Raw genomic sequence first — 25,607 nt, forward strand, 5'->3', positions numbered from 1 at the left:
GACCCACCCGCCCATCCATCCTTCTTACTCATTCACTCCTCCACCCCATTCACCCGTTTGAATTCGACATCCATCAAACTCATCTTACCTTTCAACTCAGGGTCAGCAACCTGCAACTCAACCAACTCTTGACGAGACAAATTATCAACACTACGGGGTACTGCCTCATCTGCTGAGTGGTCCAAATTAGCAAGAAAAGTGTCAGCTAGGATAACATCATCATCATTATACTCTAAGTCACCAGTAACTTTAGACTTAGCCCTAGTGACAGCACATGCAGAGAACACATCAGGGACATCACAATCCTGGGTCGCAGTCACTGGTTCACTAGACAACTGAGAAGCTGGACACACTTGACTTCCACCAATATCATTTCCAAGTAAGAAAGTTACACCTGACATTGGATGTGTCTCAACCAACCCAACCATAACGGAATCATTAACAAAACCAGACTCTAAATTCACTCTGCACAGAGGGACAGAGAAGTAATTATTCCCTACATCTTGTTGTGTTGTATTATGTTGTGTTGTGTCGTTGTGTTTTGTTGTGTTGTGTTGTGTTGTTGTGTTTTGTTGTGTTGTGTTGTGTTGTTGTGTTGTGTTATGTTGTGTTGTGTTATGTTGTGTTGTGTTGTGATGTGTTATGTTGTGGTGTGGTGTCGCCCGTTCTGTTGTGTTGTATTGCGATGTCGCACGTTGTGTTGTGTTGTGTTGTGTCGTGCTGTCGCACGTTATGTTGTTTTGTGTTGTTGTGTCGCCCGTTCTGTTGTGTTGTGTTATGTTGTGGTGTGGTGTTGCACGTTGTGTTGTGTTGTATTGTGATGTCGCACGTTGCGTTGTGTTGTGTCGTGATGTCGCACGTTGCGTTGTGTTGTGTCGTGATGTCGCACGTTCTGTTGTGTTCAGTTGTGGTGTCGCACGTTGTGTTGTGTTGTGTTGTTGTGTTGCACATTGTGTTGTGTTGTATTGTGATGTTGCATGTGGTGGACAGCATGGACGCGTTTGATATGGCATGTCTTCGCAGAATTGTCGCATCATTTTATGAGAGAGGTGAAGAACCGAATTTGGATCACATTTTAGCGAAGGTAAAGGAGGATATTAATTTTAAGGGATCAAGAGCAAGCCTTCGCAGATTCCTGAGAAAGAATGGATATACTTTCAAGAAATCAAATAAAGGACGACAAATTCTGATGGAACGACGTGATATTGCTTTGGCACGAGCAGTTTATCTAAGAAAAATACAAGAAAACAGAGAATCAATCAACCCACGGCAAGAGATTTACATAGATGAGACTTGGATTAATCAAAACGAGTGTCAATAAATGCTGGACAACTGCAGATGGAAAATTGGGCCCGAAGGTGAAAAGTGGCAGAGGATCCAGATTGATCATTATACACGCAGGCGGAGAGGATGGATTCGTGCGTGGAGGTTTGAACATGTTCAAATCTCAGAATGGTAACAGAGGAGATTACCACAAATCAATGAATCACCACACTTTCAAAGCATGGTTCGAAGACCAGTTACTCCCAAACATCCCACCCTATTCACTGCTCATTCTGGACAAGGCTTCGTACCACTCCATACCTCCTCATATGGACCGATATCAGGGCACACCACCCCTCCTGAACTCAAAAAATCATCCTTCCTGTCTTCCTATCCATCCCCATCCCCACTCTTCACCTAGCTTGTTGCCCACATACACAAACACGTTTGTTTAAATAACTGACGACCTACCAAAAAATCTATCATTCTATCAGAGTATATATATATATATATATATATATATATATACAACTTAGAACTATAAAACATATGTAAACTTCAGGAAAATGGCAAATGGGGCCACCCCCTTAGAAAATTCCTTGGTGCGCCCCTGCTGGGCACTAATAGATAAATAGAGGCTTCACATTGTTTTATATCTTTAGCGTCGTGTGTGTGTGTGTGTGTGTGTGTGTGTGTGTGTGTGTGTGTGTGTGTGTGTCTGTGTGTAGAGGAAAGAAAACGGAAGAGGGAAGGAGGAAGGTCCAGAATCCCGAGGGGACCTCTTAATCCTTCACACGGTCACTCGTGTTCCGATTTTGGCAAAGGCTTTGTAAAATTCTCTTCCTCATGTTTCCTGAGAAAGGGTATAGACTCATGTGAACCACGTTTCGAGACACCGGACATCACACCAGACATTTATGCCCAACTACAGTTGTTCACCACACTGTATGTCGAACATTAAGACTCCTACATTCATCCAATACACGTTATTGCATGCGGGGCTATAGATCACCTCAAAACATCGGTATAATCACACCCTTCAACTTTCCAAACGAAAGACGACAAAGTTTCGATACATGCCCCCCCCCAACCACCTGTCCCCCTTCCTTCCGATCCACCTCACCTCACAGTCATCTCTTGTCAGAGAAACAATGGGATCCAATGGTATTACTATTTGTTCTTCTCTCTACCTTCCACTATACATACTTGGCAAACAGTTAGATTTGCAGACAAAGTATGAGTTGACAGAACGTTGTTTCTGTGGGTACTAGATACTATAGCGGAGGGGAAGCTCTACCGGGTTTGCCCATTCACTTACTATTATTACGATGTAAACACAGTGGTGTCACATTTCACCACAGACACCACCCGCTGTACTTGTTAGAAGTGGAGGTAACTGTACACTAATTCACCAAAGAGGGGTAGGGCATTGGACAGTCGGTGGACTTAGTAAACGGGGCGTGGAGGTTTAAGTTAAAAAGGGAGGGGAGAGGGAGCGTAGACGGGACTGGAGAGACAGTAGACACGGGGAAAGGATGAGGCAGAGGCAAGGACAATCGGAAGAAGGGTTGCAAAGCACGGACACGGGAACGTAGGGGCCAGGATGGGTCATCATAGGATATAATAGGATGGACATAAAGTATAGCCATGGGATGGGAAGGGGAAAAGGAGAGACTTCTATAAAGGAATGAGCAGTCTTAGAACACTCGTCATCGCTCCTGGGGCAATGCATTTGCCTCTGCATGCATTGCAGCAGCCGTCGAGGAGCAGATTGCTCCAAATGCTGTCCAAAGGGCAGAATTTTGAACTATGTCAAGCTTATGTAAAAAGGAGGGGGAAGGGGATGCGGATCCATATATGGTACAGCCATAATCAAGTTTGCTCCAGATATACGCTTGGTAAAACTTAAGTAGGACTTCCCGGGAGGTACCCCATCAGAAGCCTGTTAAGAATTTCATAAGGGAAAGGCGTTTCATACAGGAGACCCGTAAATAATCAATGTGTGCCTTCCAAGTTATACTGGGCCACCAAGTCGAAGCCCCAGGAAAGTATGGTGACGCTGGAAAGGGACTGGGGTGTCATGAATATGGATACTGGGCAGAGAGTGTATTGCACGTCTAAGGGTAAAAAACTATAGAACACACTAGTCTTGTCTACATTAACCTTGAAACCCCGGTCTGCAAACCAAGTTAGTAGGGTGTTAATCCCCAATTGGAGACAGTTCTGCGCCACCAACAGAGTGGGTGCAGAGGTAAGAAGGGTTAGGTCATCTGCATATATCGCAAGGGAGGTGCCTGGGGGATGGGGAAGTGTAGACAACAACATGTTAAAGAAGAAGGGACTCAAGACCGACCCCTGAGGTACAGTTGCGAGCAGATGACTCTAGGCCACCTAGTCCACCAACATGCTGGTGTTTTATCTGGTAACAGTGGTAACTATGAACTTCACCGAGATTCAGTCGGCTGTTTGGGCGAAACAAACCCAGAGATAAACTGTCAGACTGCAGATCTAACTGGTCTCCAATCAATATCATGCAAGTAAACGTATTATGCTGATGATGATTAACGTGTCGTACACATGGTAGGTATATTTATAACCATAGTATTACAACATAAGCATCTAAATAGTAGTGTGTTCATTCATGTGAGACTCACGGGTATCCCGATTGTGCAGCTCCATCACCACCTTGGTTTGTGACGTAGGCACCACGTGACGTCACGTATGGGGAGAGGCATGAAGGTGGAACCAATTGGCCTGGTCATGATGATGAATATTTATAGAGTGTAATCGTTCGACTTTACCACTCGAATATTAAACAAACATTGGTTGCGTATGTCAAAACAAACTTATTACAACCTTTAATCTCATATACGTTTAATACTGCAGCCAACCGCCTGCCCCCTCCCCCCTCCTCCTCCCATCTGACGTCCCACCTCGTCCCTCCCTTCCTCACCCACCATCCTCCTTATAACTCCCACACATCCCTCACCCTGTTCAGCCTAGTGTGGAGTGAACTTTAACTCTCCCACCTTCTTCGGATTTAGACTTCGACGAAAGTGAAGTTCACGGTGAGGGATGACTGACATGACGGCATTTTAGTAATAATGCTAGGTTGCGGGGAAGCTGATAACCATATGGTATATCTCTTGAAAACTGGTGAAGGTTGTTTGGTTCACGTGTCATAAATGACTAAATGTCATAAAAGACTGTGTAGGTTCCTTTGTGGTTGAGTTGTAGTTGAGATATATATATATATATTTTAGACTTGTGGTCGAGCGGCTTTTATATCTTGTAGTAGCTCCCCATTTGTCATGTAGTGATAGGAGAGGTAAAGAATAGTATGGGACTATTTTTATTTGTCTTGAAAATATTAACAAGTCTCTCACACAAGCGGAATATAGAGTCCCGCTCCCTCTCTCTCTCTCTGTCTCTCGAGTTGCTAAGCTCTTCTCCCCTTCGACCTGCCTCTAGTATCGCTTGTCCCCTTTTGAGCTTTCTTTCCTAAATTCTGGTGAAACAGGAGACGTATCACGTGTATTTCTCGTGGATGGAAAGTTTAAAGAAGCCTGTGTGTGAGTATGTGTGTATATGTGCGTGTGGTCACCAGGTCTTTGTTCACGAGAGGACTGCTGACATCTAACTGCATCATCTCCTTACTGGCCACTGTCGTCAGCTTTCCTCAGTGTAACTTGCAAACCTCATTTCCTTTTCCCAGGCTCGCAGAGGGCTGTCTATCTATTTATTTATCTATCTATCTATCATGATTTGTAAATATAATATGTAGTCCTACATCTGCTCGGCCGCGCGAAAATGACGTACCATCGACAGTTAATAGTCCTAATATATTAATACATACTACATACACATTAAAATGAACTTATAAGCTAATTAAGTGAAATACATAATATTGTAAAGTAACATAATTGTATGAATATTGTATACATATATTATTCATAGTAAATAGTGATTATTCAGTAATATTACATTTTAAACAAGCTGTATACATATTTGAGTAAATGAATTAAAGTAAATTATTTAACTGTAATACAGTATGTACTTGGGTTATTATAGTGAAATGCATACATGCAAGAATAAAAATGTTTAAAATTAAGATTATAGTAAGAGTTATTAATATTTCATTTAAAGATAATGGTACTGGTCTGCCATATATGGGTCATTTGTTTCTTTGTATTTTATATATATATATATATATATATATATATATATATATATATATATATATATATTGTTACATAGCCTATGATTTCATCATCCTTTGTGTAATTTTAACGCACAGTTGCTGCATGTTTGATCACGAGCGTGTTCTGCCTCAGTCCCCCCCTTCTACCGTTATAGTAGAGTAAGTCGTTCTCTCTGTTATACTTTGCGGGATTTTCATCTCTTTGTCTCCGTGGCTTCATTTGCGCGTCCTTATTACAAGTTGTATCAAGCTCTGCCGGCTCCTATATAATGAGCTCAGTCTCTGCATCATTGCCACTTAGATCTGCTCCTCATTTTGTTCATATCTCCTTCCTCCCCTGTACAGATATTATTATTGTGAGTGCTCAAGAAGTCTCCAACCATCTAGCAGCTGTGTGTAATTTGAGTATAACTGTTGTATTTTTTCTTGTACTGCGTAGCATAAGGTTAATTCTTAGACCTAGTGAGATTTTTGATTGATGTTGGGTTTTATGTCAGTCATTTTTGATAATAGTTTGTATCTGTAATAATTTATGTGGCATTCACTGAGTATTATCTGGTATCTCATTTTATCAGGGCTGACTTAGATAAATTTACTCTTGCTAATTTTGTGTTAATAAAGGCTATTGCAGTTAACCATATATTTAACCTGTTTTTTGCCATTACATTATCCTTATGAGTCATGAATGTTTTGTTGTTAGTTTGAGCATTAAACTTTAACTTGTAATTTTACCTAACTCTTTTGTTTTGAACCTGGAACTTTACGGGACAGTAGTGATTTTTAGTATTCTCACTTTAAGTGTACATTATCTTTCTCTGTTCCGTAACATAAATTTGGCGACCTCATATCAGGATATTCAGGATATTATCATAAGGATATTGCTTGATATTTTGTGACTATTTCCTATTAATTATGTCTACTATTACCACACTTGATGAAGCCAAGAACTTTTTGTCAAATGTGCAAACAGTGTGTGATATAGAAAACAGAACAAAGAATGAACTTAAGATTGTTGCTCAACAATTGGGATTTGTTGTTCGCTCTCATCAGTCTAAAGATCAGATTGTTGACATGATTAATGAAAGCTTGTTTAATGTAACTCCTCCAAATGAGCAAACGCAGATTGAATTAGCTAAGTTACAGCTAGCCGTGCAGGAGGCTCGTGTTAATGAGGCAAATGCTCGTATTCAAGAGGCAGAGGTACAGGCTCAGGCACAAATTGAACTTGCCAGGATTCAGGCAGACCATGAGTATCGCATGAAACAAGTTGGAACTGGATCATCTAGCTCTGATGATTTTGATGTGGCTAAAAATGTTAAACTTGTCCCTCCTTTTAATGAATCTGATTTAACAAAGTATTTTCAGTTGTTTGAGAGGGTAGCTACAGGTTTTAATTGGCCTAAGGAGTATTGGCCAGTACTCCTTCAAACTGTTCTCACCGGTAAAGCTCAAGTAACTTATGCATCTTTGCCTCAGGATCAGTCTGATAATTATGTTGTAGTTAAGAGCTTGATTCTTAAGGCCTATGAGCTTGTTCCTGAAGCCTATAGAGTAAAATTTAGGACAACTTACAAGCAAGATAAGCAATCCCATGTTGAGTATGCAAAAATCAAAGAAGATTTGTTAGAGCAGTGGTTAAATTCTAAGAATGTGGATTCTGATTTTGGTAAATTTAAGCAGATGATTTTGCTGGAGGATTTCAAAAGGTGTATTAGTAAAGATGTAAGCCTATATCTTGATGAGAAAAGAATAGATAATTTGTCTGATGCTGCAGTTTTAGCTGATGAGTATGTTCTCACTCACAAGAGATATTCTAGAGAAAAAGGGAAAGCTGAGAGTAAGTACGTTGCCTCTACTCAGAGTACAGGTAACAGGAAAGAGAATAAGATGATGTTTCTCAGGAAGTAAATACCAACTTCACCTCTAGATTTCAGAAAAGTAAATGTACTTATTGTAGTAAGCTTGGTCATACTACGGAGAGATGTTTCAGGAGACAGCGTGATGTGAACAAAGAGGAGTCTTTAAATATTCAGTCAATTGGTCTAGTGTCCACTCTTGAGAGTTCCCAGAATTCTTTAACTGAGTTAACTGAACCTGCTTTGAGGGGTAACTTAAATTCTCATGATGGAGCTCCTCTTTTGAGCAGTAACGTGGGTGACACTCTCTCAAGAGTTCATGTGCTAATTTCCTGTCTGATGGTTTTGTCAGTCCTCTGGACAGTAATGACAGGAAATCAGTTCAAATATATCGTGATACAGGTGCTTGCCAATCCCTTATGCTGACCAGTGTTCTAGGGTCTAATGTTAATTCCTCTGATGAAACTGTAATCTTACAAGGTGTAGGGAATAATTACTTCTCTGTCCCTCTGTGCAGAGTGAATTTAGAGTCTGGTTTTGTTAATGGTTCTGTTATGGTTGGGTTGGTTGAGACACTCCCAATGTCAGGTGTAACTTTCTTACTTGGAAATGATATTGGTGGAAGTCAAGTGTGTCCAGCTCCTCAGTTGTCTGGTGAGCCAGTGGCTGCGTCCCAGGATTGTGATGTCCCTGATGTGTTCCCTGCATGTGCTGTCACTAGGGCTAAGTCTAAAGTTACTGGTGATTTAGAGGATAATGATGATGATGATGTTATCCTAGCTGACACTTTTCTTGCTAATTTGGACCACTCACCAGATGAGGCAGTACCCCGTAGTGTTGATAATTTGTCTCGTCAAGAGTTGGTTGAGTTGCAGGTTGCTGACCCTGAGTTGAAAGGTCTAGCTAACTCTGCTTACAGTGAAGAAGAGTCAGCCAGTGCTTCTACTTGTTATTATGTAAAGTCAGGAGTACTTATGAGGAAGTGGAGACCCCCAACAGCATCAGCCGACTGTGAATGGGAGGTTGTACATCAAGTTGTCATCCCTCGTGTTTGTAGGCAGGATATCATTAGAGTGGCTCATGATTCCAGTTTGGCAGGACACCTTGGAGTGAGGAAGACTGTGGCACGCATTTTGAAACACTTCTACTGGCCAGGTATCTTCAGGGATGTTTCCTGGTATTGTAAGTCTTGTCACACCTGTCAAGTTGTGGGAAAGTGTAATCAGACCGAAAAGGTTGCACCTCTAGTTCCCATTCCTCCTTTTGAGGCGCCTTTCACCCGTGTGTTGGTGGATATTGTGGGCCCTCTTCCTAAGACTTCTTCAGGATTTTCTTATGTGTTGACCATGATTGATATGGCTACTCGTTATCCTGAAGCCATTCCACTTAGAAATATCTCAGCAAAGAACGTGGTTAAGGATATGCTAGGGTTCTTCACAAAGTTTGGTCTGCCCAAGGAGGTACAGTCAGACCGGGGAAGTAATTTCATGTCAAATGTTTTCAAGCAGTCTCTGAAAGAGTTGGGCATCACCCAGATCACGTCTTCAGCTTACCATCCCCAGACCCAAGGAGCGTTGGAGAGATATCATCAAACACTCAAATCGATGCTCAAGAAATACTGTTTGGAACATCAGAAAGACTGGGATAAAGGTCTTCCATTCGTTGTGTTTGCTGCAAGGGAATCTCCAAATGAATCACTGGGCTTCTCACCTTTTGAACTACTGTTTGGCCATGAAGTAAGAGGAACCCTTAAGTTACTCAAGGAATGCTGGCTGTCGGAGGAAGATAACGTCAACCTGCTGGAGTATGTGATGAAGTTCAAAGAACGGCTGTCCACTGCTTTACAGCTGGCGAGAGAGAATTTAGGAGCTGCTCAGGAGAAGATGAAGACTTGGTATGACAAGAAGTCCAGGTTACGCCACTTTCAGCCAGGAGATCAGGTTTTGATTCTGCTACCAGTTCATGGGCAACCTCTTCAAGCCAAGTTTAGTGGCCCTTATTTCGTGGAGAAGAAACTCAGTGATGTCAACTATGTCATCGCCACACCAGATCGTAGAAAGAGCAAGCAACTATGTCACATCAACATGCTAAAGTTATATCACAGGCGGGACGAAAATAATCCACTGTAGCTGTTCCACCCGAGTCTGCAAGTGAAGCTCTCCCATGCAGTATGAGCCTGAGTGATAGTTTGGGGAAGAATCCTGATATCATGAATGATCTCCAGACTAAGCTTTCTCATCTACCTCCCGGGGAAAGGCAGGAGTTTTCGGCATTACTGCAGGAGTACCCGCAAGTGTTCCGTGCTACTCCAGGAAGAACCACTGTGTTGATGCATGATGTCGATGTTGGAGACGCAAAGCCAATTAAATTGCCTCCTTGCCGTGTGAACCCGGTGAAAGTTCCTCTCATCCAGAAGGAGCTTGGCTGCCTGTTGGACCACAAGATGATTGAGCCCTGTCAAAGCGAGTGGAGTTCTCCTGTCACTTTAGTCCCAAAGCCAGGTGGGTCACAGCGGCTTTGCATTGACTACAGACGTGTTAATCAGATAACCAAAACAGACGCTTGCCCTCTCCCTCGCGTGGAGGATTGCATAGACAAGATCGGAAAGGCTAGGTACATGGGTGGGTTTGGTTTGTTAAAGGGATGCTGGCAGGTGCCTGTGACTGAGCGTGCTAGGGAGATCTCATGTTTTGTAACATTAGGAAGGACTTTTGCATGTTCTGTAATGCCATATACAGATTGTTTTAGAGTAATAAGAAATTTCCTTTGTAAATTTCTTTTTTCTTTGTGGGGAGGTGTTACATAGCCTATGATTTCATCATCCTTTGTGTAATTTTAACGCACAGTTGCTGCATGTTTGATCACGAGCGTGTTCTGCCTCAGTCCCCCCCTTCTACCGTTATAGTAGAGTAAGTCGTTCTCTCTGTTATACTTTGCGGGATTTTCATCTCTTTGTCCCCGTGGTTTCATTTGCGCGTCCTTATTACAAGTTGTATCAAGCTCTGCCGGCTCATATATAATGAGCTCAGTCTCTGCATCATTGCCACTTAGATCTGCTCCTCATTTTGTTCACATCTCTGTCCTCCCCTGTACAGATATTATTATTGTGAGTGCTCAAGAAGTCTCCAACCATCTAGCAGCTGTGTGTAATTTGAGTATAACTGCTGTATTTTTTCTTGTACTGTGTAGCATAAGGTTAATTCTTAGGCCTAGTGAGATTTTTGATTGATGTTGGGTTTTATGTCAGTCATTTTTTATAATAGTTTGTATCTGTAATAATTTATCTGGCATTCATTGAGTATTATCTGGTATCTCATTTTATCAGGGCTGACTTAGATAAATTTACTCTTGCTAATTTTGTGTTAATAGAGGCTATTGCAGTTAACCATATATTTAACCTGTTTTTTGCCATTACATTATCCTTATGAGTCCTGAATGTTTTGTTGTTAGTTTGAGCATTAAACTTTAACTTGTAATTTTACCTAACTCTTTTGTTTTGAACCTGGAACTTTACGGGACAGTAGTGATTTTTAGTATTCTCACTTTAAGTGTACATTATCTTTCTCTGTTCCGTAACAATATATATAATCAATCCTATACACAAAATATATGCACTTCATTCAGGGTGGTTAACTGTGTTGTTAACTCTCCCCCCACTAAATAATGACTCCAAATTAGCAATTCTTGCATGCATTCTGTGCATTGCGAACAACAGTACTGCAACTACAATGCAGACGATTATAAAGACAGAAGGTGCTGGGCTATACACATAATATGGGTTGAACATACTCAAACTCAAATCTTCCCAGGGCTTCATTGTTTCATTGATCAGCTGCATAGTTTCAAACTTAGGTGAAGTCAGCTTAATACTTGTGCTCATGTTTAAGTTCATATTAGGCAGTGGGTGGAAATGTTTGTGTGTATGGTTGAGAATGGCGTAGTGATTGATGGTGGATAAAGTAGACATGGCTGGTGTAAATACCGCACAGTAGTCTGGTGCTATGTATAATCCTGAGGCTGATGAATGAGATGGTGGTATATCTGGACAGACTATGTAAGCTGATGTGTTATGAGGGAAATAAAAAAACTGTGAGTGTCCAATGCGTTGATGGTGTACAAGTTTATCTGGAGCAAAAGTGAAGTTGCAATGATGATGAATATTGTTATTGCTGATGATAGCCATTTCACAAGGGACCGTATCAGTAGGCTGAAACGTGAAAATGTACGCAGGACAAAGATGAACAGCATGTAAGGATGTGCGGCACTTTCGTTCAATCGTTGACTCACTCGCGAAAGTGACAGTGTCCCGTCTCTTGGAGACCATGATGAGTTCGGTGTCTGTGTTGATGTTGATGATGACCAAAGTGTTGTTATTTTTATAGGGGAAAGAGTGTATTTGGTATACTGTGAACAGGTCTTCAGTGATGAATGGTACATGAACTACCACTGATGTTGGTGTTAGTGTTGCTTCTAAATACGGGTAATATTGCATAAATTCCCTACTGCGGAACAATGGCTTCAATTTATGTTTATGTATGCCTTGACTAACTATCTGACGTAGCTCATGAGCTGGGAGTAAGTCATTTGTGATCTTGCCATCACCAGCATTCGAAATTCCTTGCATCAATGCCCTGAAACGATCTCTAGTGTTCTCTAATTGTAGTAGAATCGTGTCAATATGTTCTGTGATGATGGAGAAGTGCTGGAAAAGAGTAACGTTTCCCTCTAAATCATTTATTTTATCTACACTCTCGAGAGCTACGTTTTCTGCTTGTTTCAGATTTTTCACAATTGTCTTCATTGCTGAGTTCTGTCCTGTGATGAATTTATCTTGGTATGTTAGTACCTGAGCTATCTTATTAAATTTGTTGTTTATTTCTTTAAGGTCATCCTCTGTAGCCAATCCAAAGATGTTTCCAAGAACTGCGCCGCCCAGATCGAACAAACCGCGCTTTTGGCGAGTACGTGTGATGTTGTTCCTGTCGCCCAATACCTCCGTTCCATAAGATGGGAGATCTTGGATCATGACGAGCATAGTTGACTACGCCTGTTCTAGTTTCCATTTCGCTAACTTCACCATTTCATTCACTTCCTTGGTGTTATGTGCTTGTGAAACATAATTCCCTATCTTGAAGTCCAGAGTTCGCATCGGCGTCGCAAGTCTTTCTAGATAAGTAGGTAAGTCATACAAGTAATCTAGACTGATTTCAGTACTCATGACGTCCTTAACGATTGTAGTCGTGGCCGTTGGAGCTATGAGGCATCCTTGTCATACTATATGCTTGGGGTCTAGGTGCGCATATACTCTTACTATGTAGAGGAGAATCCATAGCATAAGTCCCTTCATCGTAACCTACCGAAAAGAAAAATCTATTAATTTCCTATAAAGCTGTGGTTGATGATAGTGATGATGTGCGTTACGGTTGAGTGTTATTTCATTTAAAGAAGGAGTTTAAATCGATATTTAATTCTCGTAAATGATGTACTGTAGATTTTATTGGAATAGTTGCACCTATGTTCGATTGTTTGGTATATGACCTTAATTTCTTTTTGTAATCATTGTTGTTTTCTTGCTTGGTTTCTTGAGGTACGTTCACCTGTTCGGTTGTATCCGAGGCTGAATAATTACGTGATAATTCCCTTGAAACTCGTTTTAAATGGTCAATATGAACTTGTTTCTCCTCGCCACTTGAAAGTGACTTAATTAAAACTTTGTTTGCTTTTATGTTAATTACTCTGTATGGGCCCTCAAATTTTGGGGATAATTTATTGTCTCTCGTATGAATGACTCCGTAAACAATGTCTCCTAAGCTGATAGGTGAATCTTTTGCCTTCTTGTTAAAAGCCTCCGTCATTTCTTCCTTGGACATCGTTAATTGTTTTTTGACTCTTTTGTGAATGTCCTGGAACTCACGTAAACGGAGTTTAGAGTAATCATCGTAATTGTATATAGGCATGCTGTCACCTTCTAGGAGCTCATATGGTAATTTTTTATCTGTGCCATATATAATGAAATGTGGTGTATCACCAATGGATTTATTTATAGACCCATTAATTGAGGCCTCTACTCTGGGAATCCAATCATCTCAGCTTGCATAATTTTCACTGAGAATGTGTCGTAGCACATCTAATACCTTTTATTTTGTCTCTCTACCAACCCATTCGATGCTGGGTGATAGGCCAAAACGTTAACCTTTTTGATGTTGTATTGTTTACATATTTCTTGGCCATCTACTGTGTATAAAACTAAATCAGCTTCATCCAGAAAAGTTACTTTCTTTTTATTTTTAAGAATTCTATTTAGTTCTTCATGTGTTATTAAGTTCACTGGAGAGCCTGTATCTAAAAATAAGGAAACGTTTTGATCCTCACATACAGCTGGTATCAAGATACACTCATTTCCCAACATGCCTCCTATGTGAAGTTTAGCCTTGTTCTTCTTTACGTTTGTTCGTTTTTTGTCATGACTTGGTCTTCCCCCGATTTGAACATAGACACAATTTTTTCTACTGTTTTGCAATCACTAGTCCAGTGCCCTTGGTATCTATGATGCCTACAGTAAGGACCAAATCCTTGTGTCTTTTGTTTATCCTCTTTTGCCTTGATAAAGCATTCATACCTTGTGTGTCCTGGTTTTGCACAATAATGACATAGAATGGACCTATCCCTTGACTGTGACCTACGAGGTGATTTCCCATAAGAAGTGTTGTTTATGGCACGAGACCTGCTCGGGCTGCGCGAAAACTTATGAAACTGCCTGTAGGAAGGCGTGTGGGAACGATTTCTAGGCGTCTTTGTTTGTTTTGGCTGCCTCACTTCTGGTCGCGATCGATTTTGTTCTCTGTTTGGGGTCGGTGTAGATGTTTTCACAGCTGATACTGTCTCAGGTACCCTGATTCTACCAGAATGTGCATGTGTGTCGACCACACCTGCTTTACTGCACTGCATCTCTACCTCGTTCATTAAGTCTAGCAAGCACATTCCTGGGGTGTACGCGATCGTCTTGGCGATCTTAAGGGTCCTATCAGGTAATTTACACAAGGCAGCTACATAACCAATGATGTCCACGACGAGGTCTGGGGACATCTTTCCATCATCTGTTATCCAATTAGAATTCTCCAGAGTAGCTAACAAGGTTCTCTTGATTGTGGAGACATCAGCAGTTATTTCACTGAGCACATGGTTTGTAGTGTGCTCCCTTACAAGATCTATAATTTTATGTAATTCTGGAATTATACCTGGCAAGAAGTTCATACCTCCAGAAAATTTCTTCAGAAATTCAGTTTTAAATTCATAATATGTCGTAGCACGATGTAGCTTATCGGAGCGCAATAAATTGCTTGCTGGACATCTTTCCTGGCTTATGCAAGATGAAAAAATAGCAATTTTCTCTTGTTCATCTAGTATGTGGCGCTTGATGAACATTTGTTCGCACTGACTGACTAATGAAATGACATCAATGCGATCTTTGTCTGTGCCAGAGAATTTTGGGGCAGTCTTATCCTCGTGACACACAAAAACGTGAGGTGTGGTTTTTAGATCAGCGGAATTTGTTTCTTGATTCATTTTTAATGATTGCCCTGTTAATTCAACTTGTACGTGTTTATCGTTGTGTGAGGGAATGGTGGAATATGTATGACCGGACCAGTGAACCCTGTTAAGTAAATTGGCATACGTATGCAAGGCAGCGGCAAAGTCGACACTCTCTATGTCTGAGGGGGTTTCCCACTCATCATCTGAAACTCCTGTATTTGTTTCTTTATCTTTAGCGTGTGGTGAGGTTTGTACAAGGGGTGGGCTGTCTCTTAATTGTGAGTCTGATGTTGTGGCAATTTGTGTGTCATCTGAAATTAACGAGGGTGGTGGCGAAAATATTCCTGTCATTAAGATATGGTGTTATGAAATACGCCTCTAGTTTATTTATGTCCTAGCAAAACTAGATGAGTAAATAAGTTGAATATAGCTAATTTTAGCACTGAGAAGAAATGAGCAAGTATAATTTTACCCACTTGATACAGATCGTAGAGGTGTGTCGATACAAAAGTCGATCTCGGAAGAAAAATACAGGTTTGATTGAAGATCTCTTGATAATTCTAGTGGTGTGTTGATGGACGATATTACTCAGGAAATTCCATGGCCTGGTATTTGTAGTGGTTAACGGCTGTCTCAGGCAAACCTCAGCATAGAACGTCGAATTTCCAACTTAACTGTGAAAATAAATGAGTATGAGTAGGAGCTATGTGAATAATGAGTAATGAGTAGTGGGTGAGAAGTGCCTGGTGTCAGTCACACGTTGCTTGGCATGGCAGACTCGCGTTGTGATGGCATCTCAGCACATGGTGACGTCGGCTTCCCAAACTGGTAGCTGTGGTGAGTGAATGAGTAGCGATGAGTAACTTGAGTGAAGACGGGTGAGTAAGACGAGTTGTGAATATGGACTTGGTGTTTTGCTGCGTGTCTTGACCTCTGTGTCAGCAGGCGGGAGGGAGTGGTGGTGGCTTGTGTGCTTGTTGCTTCGGTGTTTCCTCTTCTTTATTTGCTTTGTTTTATATTCTTCTTATTGCTGCTTGAAGTTACGTGAAGATTATAGAGTTGTTTCGTAGACTTGTAGACCATTTGCATTGTAGGCTGTATTTTGTAGTGATTCACTGTAGACTGAAGCTAATCTTGTAGAGTATCGCCTGCTTTTGTAGAAATTTGCTTTTAATTGGGAGACGATGTCCGTAGTTTCGCTGGGTCGTCGTAGAAATTGCAATATTGTATCAATATTTTGTTAAACTACTTGCAACTCGTCGTGTGATCTCTTGACCTCTGCATCAGCATGATGATCTGGGAGACGGAGGGGGCTGGTTGGAGAGAATACTGTCAGGAGATGGTTGTGTTGTTGGTTGAGAGAGAGATATTCTTGTTTTCAATCTTGATATTTTGTAGGAATTTAATGTTGATTCGTAGACGAGGTTCATATACGTTCGCTGCTACCAAATATCATAAATGACTAAATGTCATAAAAGACTGTGTAGGTTCCTTTGTGGTTGAGTTGTAGTTGAGTTATATATATATATTTTAGACTTGTGGTCAAGCGGCTTTTATATCTTGTAGTAGCTCCCCATTTGTCATGTAGTGACAGGAGAGGTAAAGAATAGTATGGGACTATTTTTATTTGTCTTGGAAATATTAACAAGTCTCTCACACAAGCGGAATATAGAGTCCCGCTCCCTCTCTCTCTCTCTGTCTCTCGAGTTGCTAAGCTCTTCTCCCCTTCGACCTGCCTCTAGTATCGCTTGTCCCCTTCTGAGTTTTCTTTCCTAAATTCTGGTGAAACAGGAGACGTATCACGTGTATTGCTCGTGGATGGAAAGTTTAAAGAAGCCTGTGTGTCAGTATGTGTGTAAATGTGCGTGTGGTCACCAGGTCTTTGTTCACGAGAGAACTGCTGACAGCTAACTGCATCATCTCCTTACTGGCCGCTGTCGTCAGCTTTCCTCAGTGTAACTTGCAAACCTCATTTCTTTTTCCCAGGCTCGCAGAGGGCTGTCTATCTATCTATTTATCTATCTATCTATCATGATTTGTAAATATAATATAATATAATATGTAAGGAAAGCTGACGACAGCGGCCAATAAGGAGATGATGCAGTTAGCTGTCAGCAGTCCTCTCGTGAACTTGCAAACCTCATTTCCTTTTCCCAGGCTCGCAGAGGGCTGTCTGTCAATCTATTTATCTATCTATCTACCATCATTTGTAAATATAATATGTAGTCCTACACACGACAATAGTCGAACCAAATAAATCACTATCGATACCCGTGTGTCAAACATGAATGAACGCACCACTATTTGGATGCATATGTTGTTATACATAACCATGGTTATAAATATAACTACCTGTGTATGACATAATACGTTTACTTGCATGATACTGATTGGAGACCAGTTAGAACCGCATATTGACAAATTATCAATGGGTTTGTTTTGTCCGAACAGCCGACTAAATCTCGGCCAATTTCATAGCTACCAATGTTACCAGGTAAAACACCAACATGAAGGTGGACTAGGTGGCCTCGACTCATATGGTCGCAACTGTACAGTCAGGGAAAGTTCCGCATTAACCACTGTTCGGAGCGTTGGTGGTCGACGAATAGTCACGAAGCAGAGGCCAGACCCCGCATGTCTGGTAACTGTGATCGGGAGGGAGGGTGTGGGAGGGTTTGGAGAGTTGCTCACGTCACAGCATCAATAGCCAATGATAATGCGTCCGACGTACTCTAAAAGTACAAAAGCGGTACCGGTATGTTGTTTGTATGGTATCACACTGTTCTCAGAGTCTCTCTACATTACTGCATATATAATACATGTTTACTGTCAAAGGTATGCTGCTTTGCCTTCGTTTTGTAATATTCGACAGAAATTACAGTTACAGAGACTGATTGTAAAAGTAGAACTTCCCATGTCAATTCGTTTGAAGGAAAACGAAGAGTCTGCTAATAGCTCATATATATTATTCTTATTTATTATTATTACACATTACCCTAGACTCTAACTTCGAGATGAAAATGTTTGCAGGTGGATGTTCATAGTGAGATGACGGAGGATAAATAAGTAAAAAATTTTACAAGAATTCACACACACATACAATATATATATATATATATATATATATATATATATATATATATATATATATATATATATATATATATATATATATATATATATATATATATATATATATATATTGTTACGGAACAGAGAGAGATAATGAACACATCAAGTGAAAAATCACTACTGTCCCTCAAATTTCCAGGTTCAAAACAAAAGAGTTAGGTAAAATTACAAGTTAAAGTTTAATGCTCAGACCAACAACTAAACATTCAGGACTCATAAGAATAATATAATGGCAAAAAACAGGTTAAATATCTGGTTAACTGCAATATCCTCTATTGACACGAAATTAGCAAGAGTAAATTTATCTAAGTCAGTCCTGATAAAATGAGAAAACCGGATAATGCTCAGTTAATGCAAGATATATTATTACAGATACAAAATATTATTACTACTGGCTGACAGTAAAACTTCACATTAATCACAAAAACCTCACTAGGCCAACGAATTAACACTTTATGCTATACAGTACAAGAAAAAATGTAATAACACTTATACTCAAATTACACAGAAGCTAGATGGTTGGAAACTTCCTGAGCACTCACAAAAATAATAACAACTGTACAGGGGAGGACAGAGATGTGAACAAAATGAGGAGTAGATCTAAGTGGCAATTAATGCAGAGACTGAGCTCATTATATAGGGGCCGGCAGAGCTTGATACAACTTGTAAGAAGGACGCGCAAATGAAGCCATAGGGGACAAAGAGTTGATAATACTGCTCTGAACAACAGAAAGAACGACTTACTCTACTATAAGGGGGGGAAGGGGGGAGTGAGGTAGAACACGATCTATGGAAGCCACGAGGCGAATCCAACATGCAGCATACTGTACGTTAGAATTATACAAAGGATGATGAAATCATAGGCTATGTAACAATATAGATAGATAGATAGATAGATAGATACTGTATAGTGGCTTTGTTTTTGAGTCAACACAAAATATTATGTTATACCGTTACGAATATCTCCTGGGGAAACGTCTAATGTTAAAGTCGAGAGGGATTGAAAACATTCAAACCTCTGTCCGAACCCAGCAAACTTCCAAAACTTTCCTGACAACATTAACTCTACAGACATCTATGTATTTTTTTGTTTTTCATATAATGCTAGCGTAATATTGTCATCTATCCTTACTAAAACACACCGTCCAAGTCATACATTGCAGACTTACACATGATTCCCAACCTATCACCAAACCCTACTGTGCCCCCAATCCCCCGCCTACCGCTCCTTCACACACAGCTGCCAGACACATGAGGTCTGGCTGCTGCTTCACACTCACCTGTCGCACACCAGTGCATCGAAAGGTGGGTAATGCGGAACTTTCCCCGACTGTACCTCCCTACGGACCGGAAACGAAGATGTTAATCCCCCAAGAGAAACAGAGAAGGTTCTACCAGATAGGAAACTACGGAACCAAGTCAGAGGCGTCCTATCCCCATTCTTGATAAATTGTAGAGGATCCCTTCATGGGAAGCAGAGTCGAGGGACCAACATGACTTCGTTATTTCTGTGTGTGACTTGGAGGAATGCTCAAGATGATGAAAGACGTCCAGAGAGCTGTGTCCTGGCTGGAAGCCACACTGCTCGTCCAGAAGACCCTTACTCTCTGCCCACCAGTGTAACCTATTACCTACCACTCATTCCATGAGTTTTCTGAGACAAGAGAGAAGGGCTGTCGGTCTGTAGCTGTTAAGCAGGGTGGGGTCTTTCCCCAGCTTAGGAAATGGGAGAATGGAGGCATGCTTCCATGCTGTGGGAAAGACGCCCAACTCCCATTTATTGCTTATCAACTTCAGGTGGAGGTCATGTGCCACAGGGGGAAGATGGGACTGGAATTCATATGGTCTAGTATCCAGCCCAGCAGCTTTGCGGGGGTGCAGAGCACGGATCGCGACTAACAACTCATGGGGAGTGATAGGGAACGACAGATCCATGGCGAGTGGGGGTGGGGGAGGGGACTCTGCTTCAGCTACCTCAAACACATGCATGACCAGGGCAAGTCAGGGAGAGAAGCAGGGATACTAAGGGACATGCTGTAATGGCGTGCAAGTGCATCAGCTTTCCCCGAGGTAATGAGTAGATCTACACCATCCAGGGTTGGGGAATATGGGGATAACTTTTTTTTTTTTTTACGTGTCCGACTCTGAGCAAAAGCTCAGGGCCTATTTCTCGGTAGCAGTGACCTATCCCAAGGCCCAGTAGTCCTCCTACACCTCCACATGTCACCACTTCGGCGCTAATGCCCACCGTCCATATTGAATACATGCTAGGTCTGTCTCATACAGGACTGGTGTATTGGTATTAGCGGGGGTACTTTTACGACATGTCGGCGGATCATCTGGTAGATCAAGAAGGTCTGCTTTTAGGAAATTCAAATCCTTAAACTGTTCCCTGTCCCAGCCGGGATTCGATCCTGGGTCCATTAGGACTGCAGGCCGCCTCTGTACCGATTCAGCCACGGCCTCCCCCTTCATGGCCAGCAAAAAGTGCCAGGCGCGAGTGGAGGAGGTGGAGAATGACAGACGCCACAAAAGTCGCCCAAGCCTTCTGTTTTGTAGCCGTGATGGTACGAATGTATTCCGCATTTAACTGACGATATCGAACACTGTTGCCCTCAGACAAGCAGGCCTGCCATGCGTGCCAAGCTCGCTGTTTTGTTAACACTGCCAGGTGATACTCCACAGTCCACCAAGGGACATCACACCGCGGTTTCCGAAGGGAAGTGACTAGCGAGAACGCATCCTTGCCTGCCGCTATCAGCCAATCCGAAAAATCACCTGCAACGATAATCAAGGGAAAGTGAAGCACTGGCAGAGAGTTCAAGACCGCAGAAAACTTTGTCCATCCATCATACCGGAGACCCCAGCGCGGGCTAGCAGGAACCGATTCGGAAACATATCACGGAAGCCGATTATTAGTGGGAGGTGGTCGCTACTCATAAAGGGTCCCAAGGTAAACTCCGCCCCATGAAAGTGAGCGTCCCCTAAACACAGGTCTTAAGCTGAACCTGCTCCTGAGTGTGAATAATAATGGGTCTTAAGGCCTGCCGAGGAGAGAAGGGTGTACACCTCCGGACAGAAATTAGTGATACACGATAATCTGCCACCAGAGGTCAGGTTAATCGCACACGTCTATCCCCTCTAATTCCCCTTCCTTAACCCCACCAAAACACTGATTTGTTAGGCGGATGGATCGGAGATATGAAGCTTCGCTCACTCTCGTCTAGCCGCATGTAATGTTTCTTTCATTTATCTTACTATTAGGTGTATTATCAAGTGCATAGATCCATCTTCAGTTCCATGAGAAGTGATTATATCAAAGTTTTAGCAAATTTCAATACAATGACCTTAATGTATAGAGTCTGGTTTCAAAATAGTTATCCAACGTGTTCTAAGCGATTGACTAAAATCCAAGTAACAGTTAAAAGTTATATGGCCAGATAAGTCCCTCTCTTGCCTTGCCATGTGGACAGCCACATTATACACTCACCTACTAATCCACCTACCCACTCAACCCATCCAACACAACCCACCGACCTCACCAATGCCACCCACCCAGCCCATCGATCCCTGCTATCCACCCTGCTAACCCACGAATGCAACACACTAAGTTCACCCAACAGTGCCACTTAACTCATTTACTCATTCACTTCTCCACCCTGAACCCATCCAGCCACCCAACCCAACCACCCACTTAGATCATTCCGACCACGCAATCGTCTCAGCCACCCTGGCGACCAACGGTGCCCACTCACCCCGGCGACTCACTTTGCCCACACATCCCGACATCCTATCTTGCCCACCGACCCCTACCACCCACCCTCACCACTCACAAATTCCACCCACCCTTCCCACTCACGAATTCCACCCACCTTGGTCACCCAACAATGCCATCGATCTCATCCATCCACACAACCCTCCCATCTCTCCCTGAAAACTCCCCACCTACCTCACCCTGCCCATCCACCCATCCTGTCCACCCACTCCTCCCACCCATCCACCCATCCTGTCCACCCACTCCTTCCACTGACCCACCCGCCTATCCATTCTTCTTACCCAACCACATTCACTCCTCCACCCCATTCACCCGTTTGAACTCGACTTACCCATCAAACTCATCTTACCTTTCAACTCAGGGTCAGCAACCTGCAATTCAACCAACTCTTGACGAGACAAATTATCAACACTACGGGGTACTGCCTCATCTGGTGAGTGGTCCAAATTAGCAAGAAAAGTGTCAGCTAGGATAACATCATCATCATCATTACCCTCTAAGTCACCAGTAACTTTAGACTTAGCCCTAGTGACAGCACATGCAGAGAACACATCAGGGATATCACAATCCTGGGTCGTAGTCACTGGTTCACTAGACAACTGAGGAGCTGGACACACTTGACTTCCACCAATATCATTTCCAAGTAAGAAAGTTACACTTGACATTGGGAGTGTCTCAACCAACCCAACCATAACGGAATCATTAACAAAACCAGACTCTAAATTCACTCTGCACAGAGGGACAGAGAAGTAATTATTCCCTACACCTTGTTGTGTTGTACTATGTTGTGTTGTGTTGTTGTATTGTGTTGTGTTGTGTTATATTGTGTTGTGTTGTGCTGTGTTATATTGTATTGTCGTGTCGCACGTACTGTTGTGTTGTATTGTGATGTCGCACGTTGTGTTGTGTTGTGTTGCGTCGTGGTGTCGCACGTTATGTTGTTTTGTGTTGTTGTGTCGCACGTTCTGTTGTGTTGTGTTATGTCGTGGTGTGGTGTCGCACGTTGTGTTGTGTTGTATTGTGATGTCGCACGTTGCGTTGTGTTGTGTCGTGGTGTCGCACGTTGTGTTGTGTTCAGTTTTCGTGTCGCACGTTGTGTTGTGGTGACGCACGTTGTGCTTTGTTGTGTTGTTGTGTTGCACATTGTGTTGTGTTGTATTGTGATGTCGCACGTGGTGGACAGCATGGACGCGTTTGATATGGCATGTCTTCGCAGAATTGTCGCATCATTTTATGAGAGAGGTGAAGTTCCGAATTTCGATCACATTTTAGCGAAGGTAAAGGAGGATATTAATTTTAAGGGATCAAGAGCAAGCCTTCAGAGACTCCTGAGAAAGAATGGATATACATTCAAGAAATCAGATAAAGGACGACAAATTCTGATGGATCGACGTGATATTGCTTTGGCACGAGCAGTTTATCTAAGAAAAATACAAGAAAACAGAGAATCAATCAACCCACGGCAAGAGATTTACATAGATGAGACTTGGATTAATCAAAACGAGTGTCAATAAATGCTGGACAACTGCAGATGGAAAATTGGGCCCGAAGGTGAAAAGTGGCAGAGGATCCAGATTTATCATTATACACGCAGGCGGAGAGGATGGACTCGGGCGTGGAGGTTTGAACATGTTCAAATCTCTGAATGGTAACAGAGGAGATTACCACCAATCAATGAATCACCACAGTTTCAAAGCATGGTTCGAAGACCAGTTACTCCCAAACATCCCACCCTATTCACTGCTCATTCTGGAGAAGGCTTCGTACCACTCCATCCCTCCTCATATGGACCGATATCAGGGCACACCACCCCCCCTGAACTCAAAACATCATCCTTCCTGTCTTCCTATCCATCCCCATCCCCTCTCTTCACCTAGCTTTTTGCCCACATACACAAACACGTTTGTTTAAATAACTGACGACCTACCAAAAAATCTATCATTCTATCAGAATATATATATATTGTTACGGAACAGAGAAAGATAACGTACACTTTAAGTGAGAATACTAAGAGTCACTACTGTCCCGTAAAGTTCCAGGTTCAAAACAAAAGAGTTAGATAAAATTACAAGTTAAAGTTTAATGCACAAACTAACAACAAAACATTCAGGACTCATAAGGATAATGTAATGGCAAATAAACAGGTTAAATATATGGTTAACTGCAATAGCCTCTATTAACTCGAAATTAGCAAGAGTAAATTTATCTAAGTCAGCCCTGATAAAATGAGATACCAGATAATACTCAGTGAATGCCATATAAATAATTACAGATACAAACTATTATCAAAAATGACTGACATAAAACCCAACATTAATCAAAAACCTCACTAGGCCTAAGAATTAACCTTATGCTACACAGTACAAGAAAAAATGCAATAACACTTATACTCAAATTACACACAGCTGCTAGATGTTTGGAGATTTCTTGAGCACTCACAATAATAATATCTGTACAGGGGAGGACAGAGATGTGAACAAAATGAGGAGCAGATCTAAGTGGCAGCGATGCAGAGACTGAGCTCATTATATAGGGACCAGCAGAGTTTGATACAACTTGTTAGAAGGACGCGCAAATGAAGCCATGGGGACAAAGAGCTGAAAATACCGTACTGAACTCCAGAAATGACGACTTACTCTACTATAACGGTAGAAAGGGGGGACTGAGACAGAACACGCTCGTGATCAAACATGCAGCATACTGTGCATTAAAATTACACAAAGGATGATGAAATCATAGGCTATGTAACACCTCCCCACAAAGAAAAAGAAATTTACAAAGGAAATTTCTTATTAGTCTAAAACAATCTGTCTAAAGTCTAGATAAGCAATCTGCAATAACATTTTCTTTCCCCTTGACATGTTGTATGTCTAATGAATACTCCTGAAGATGTAGACTCCATCTTGTCAATCTGATTTTTATCTTTAAACTTACTAAGGAATTTCAGTGGGTTATGATCGGTATAAATGACAATGGGGTCAAAACCAGAACACAAATAAAATGAAAAATGCTGTAAACCCAAAATCAAAGCCAAAAGCTCTTTCTCAATAGTTGAGTAGTTCTTTTGAGGTGGAGTGAACTTCTTCCTGTAATAAGATACAGGGTGTTCAATACCCTGATCATCCTCTTGCAGCAAAACAGCCCCAGCTCCTGTATCACTTGCATCAACAGCCATCTTAAAAGGCTTGGCAAAATTTGGAGTAGCGAGCACTGGCTGACTTAATAGAATAGCTTTAAGTTTGTTGAAAGAGGATTCACAGTTATCGGTCCAGACAAATTTATCTCCCTTTTTCAGTAGGTCTGTAAGTGGTGATACAAGAAATGAAAAGTTAAGAACAAATCTCCTGTAATAACCTACCATTCCCAAAAATCTTTGTAGCTCTTTCCTACTTTTAGGTCTGGGAAGATCACCTATAACTTGAACCTTAGCTCCTGGTGGTGCAACATGTCCATTACCAATTACATACCCAAGGTACTGAACTTTAGCTTGACCAAACTCACACTTTGATAAATTAGCTACAAGATTAGCATGAACTAAACGGTCAAGAAATTTACTGACATGGCATAGGTGATCTTTCCAGTTGTCACTGAAGATTTATACATCATCAATATCAACAACACACCCTGCCAAACCCTCTGTTACAACATTCATGAGCTTCTGAAATGTGGCTGGTGCATTCTTCATACCATACGGCATTACAGAACATGCAAAAGCCTTTCCTAGTGTTACAAAACATAAGATCTCCCTAGCACGTCCAGTCATAGGTACTTGCCAGTATCCCTTTAACAAATCAAACTTACTTATGTACCTAGCCTTTCCGATCTTGTCTATGCAATCTTCCACACG

This window comes from Coenobita brevimanus, chromosome 37 (assembly GCF_032717465.1).
Source record: "Coenobita brevimanus isolate Jiangsu-jjx chromosome 37, ASM3271746v2, whole genome shotgun sequence".
In the NCBI taxonomy this organism is placed as follows: Eukaryota; Metazoa; Arthropoda; class Malacostraca; order Decapoda; family Coenobitidae; genus Coenobita; species Coenobita brevimanus.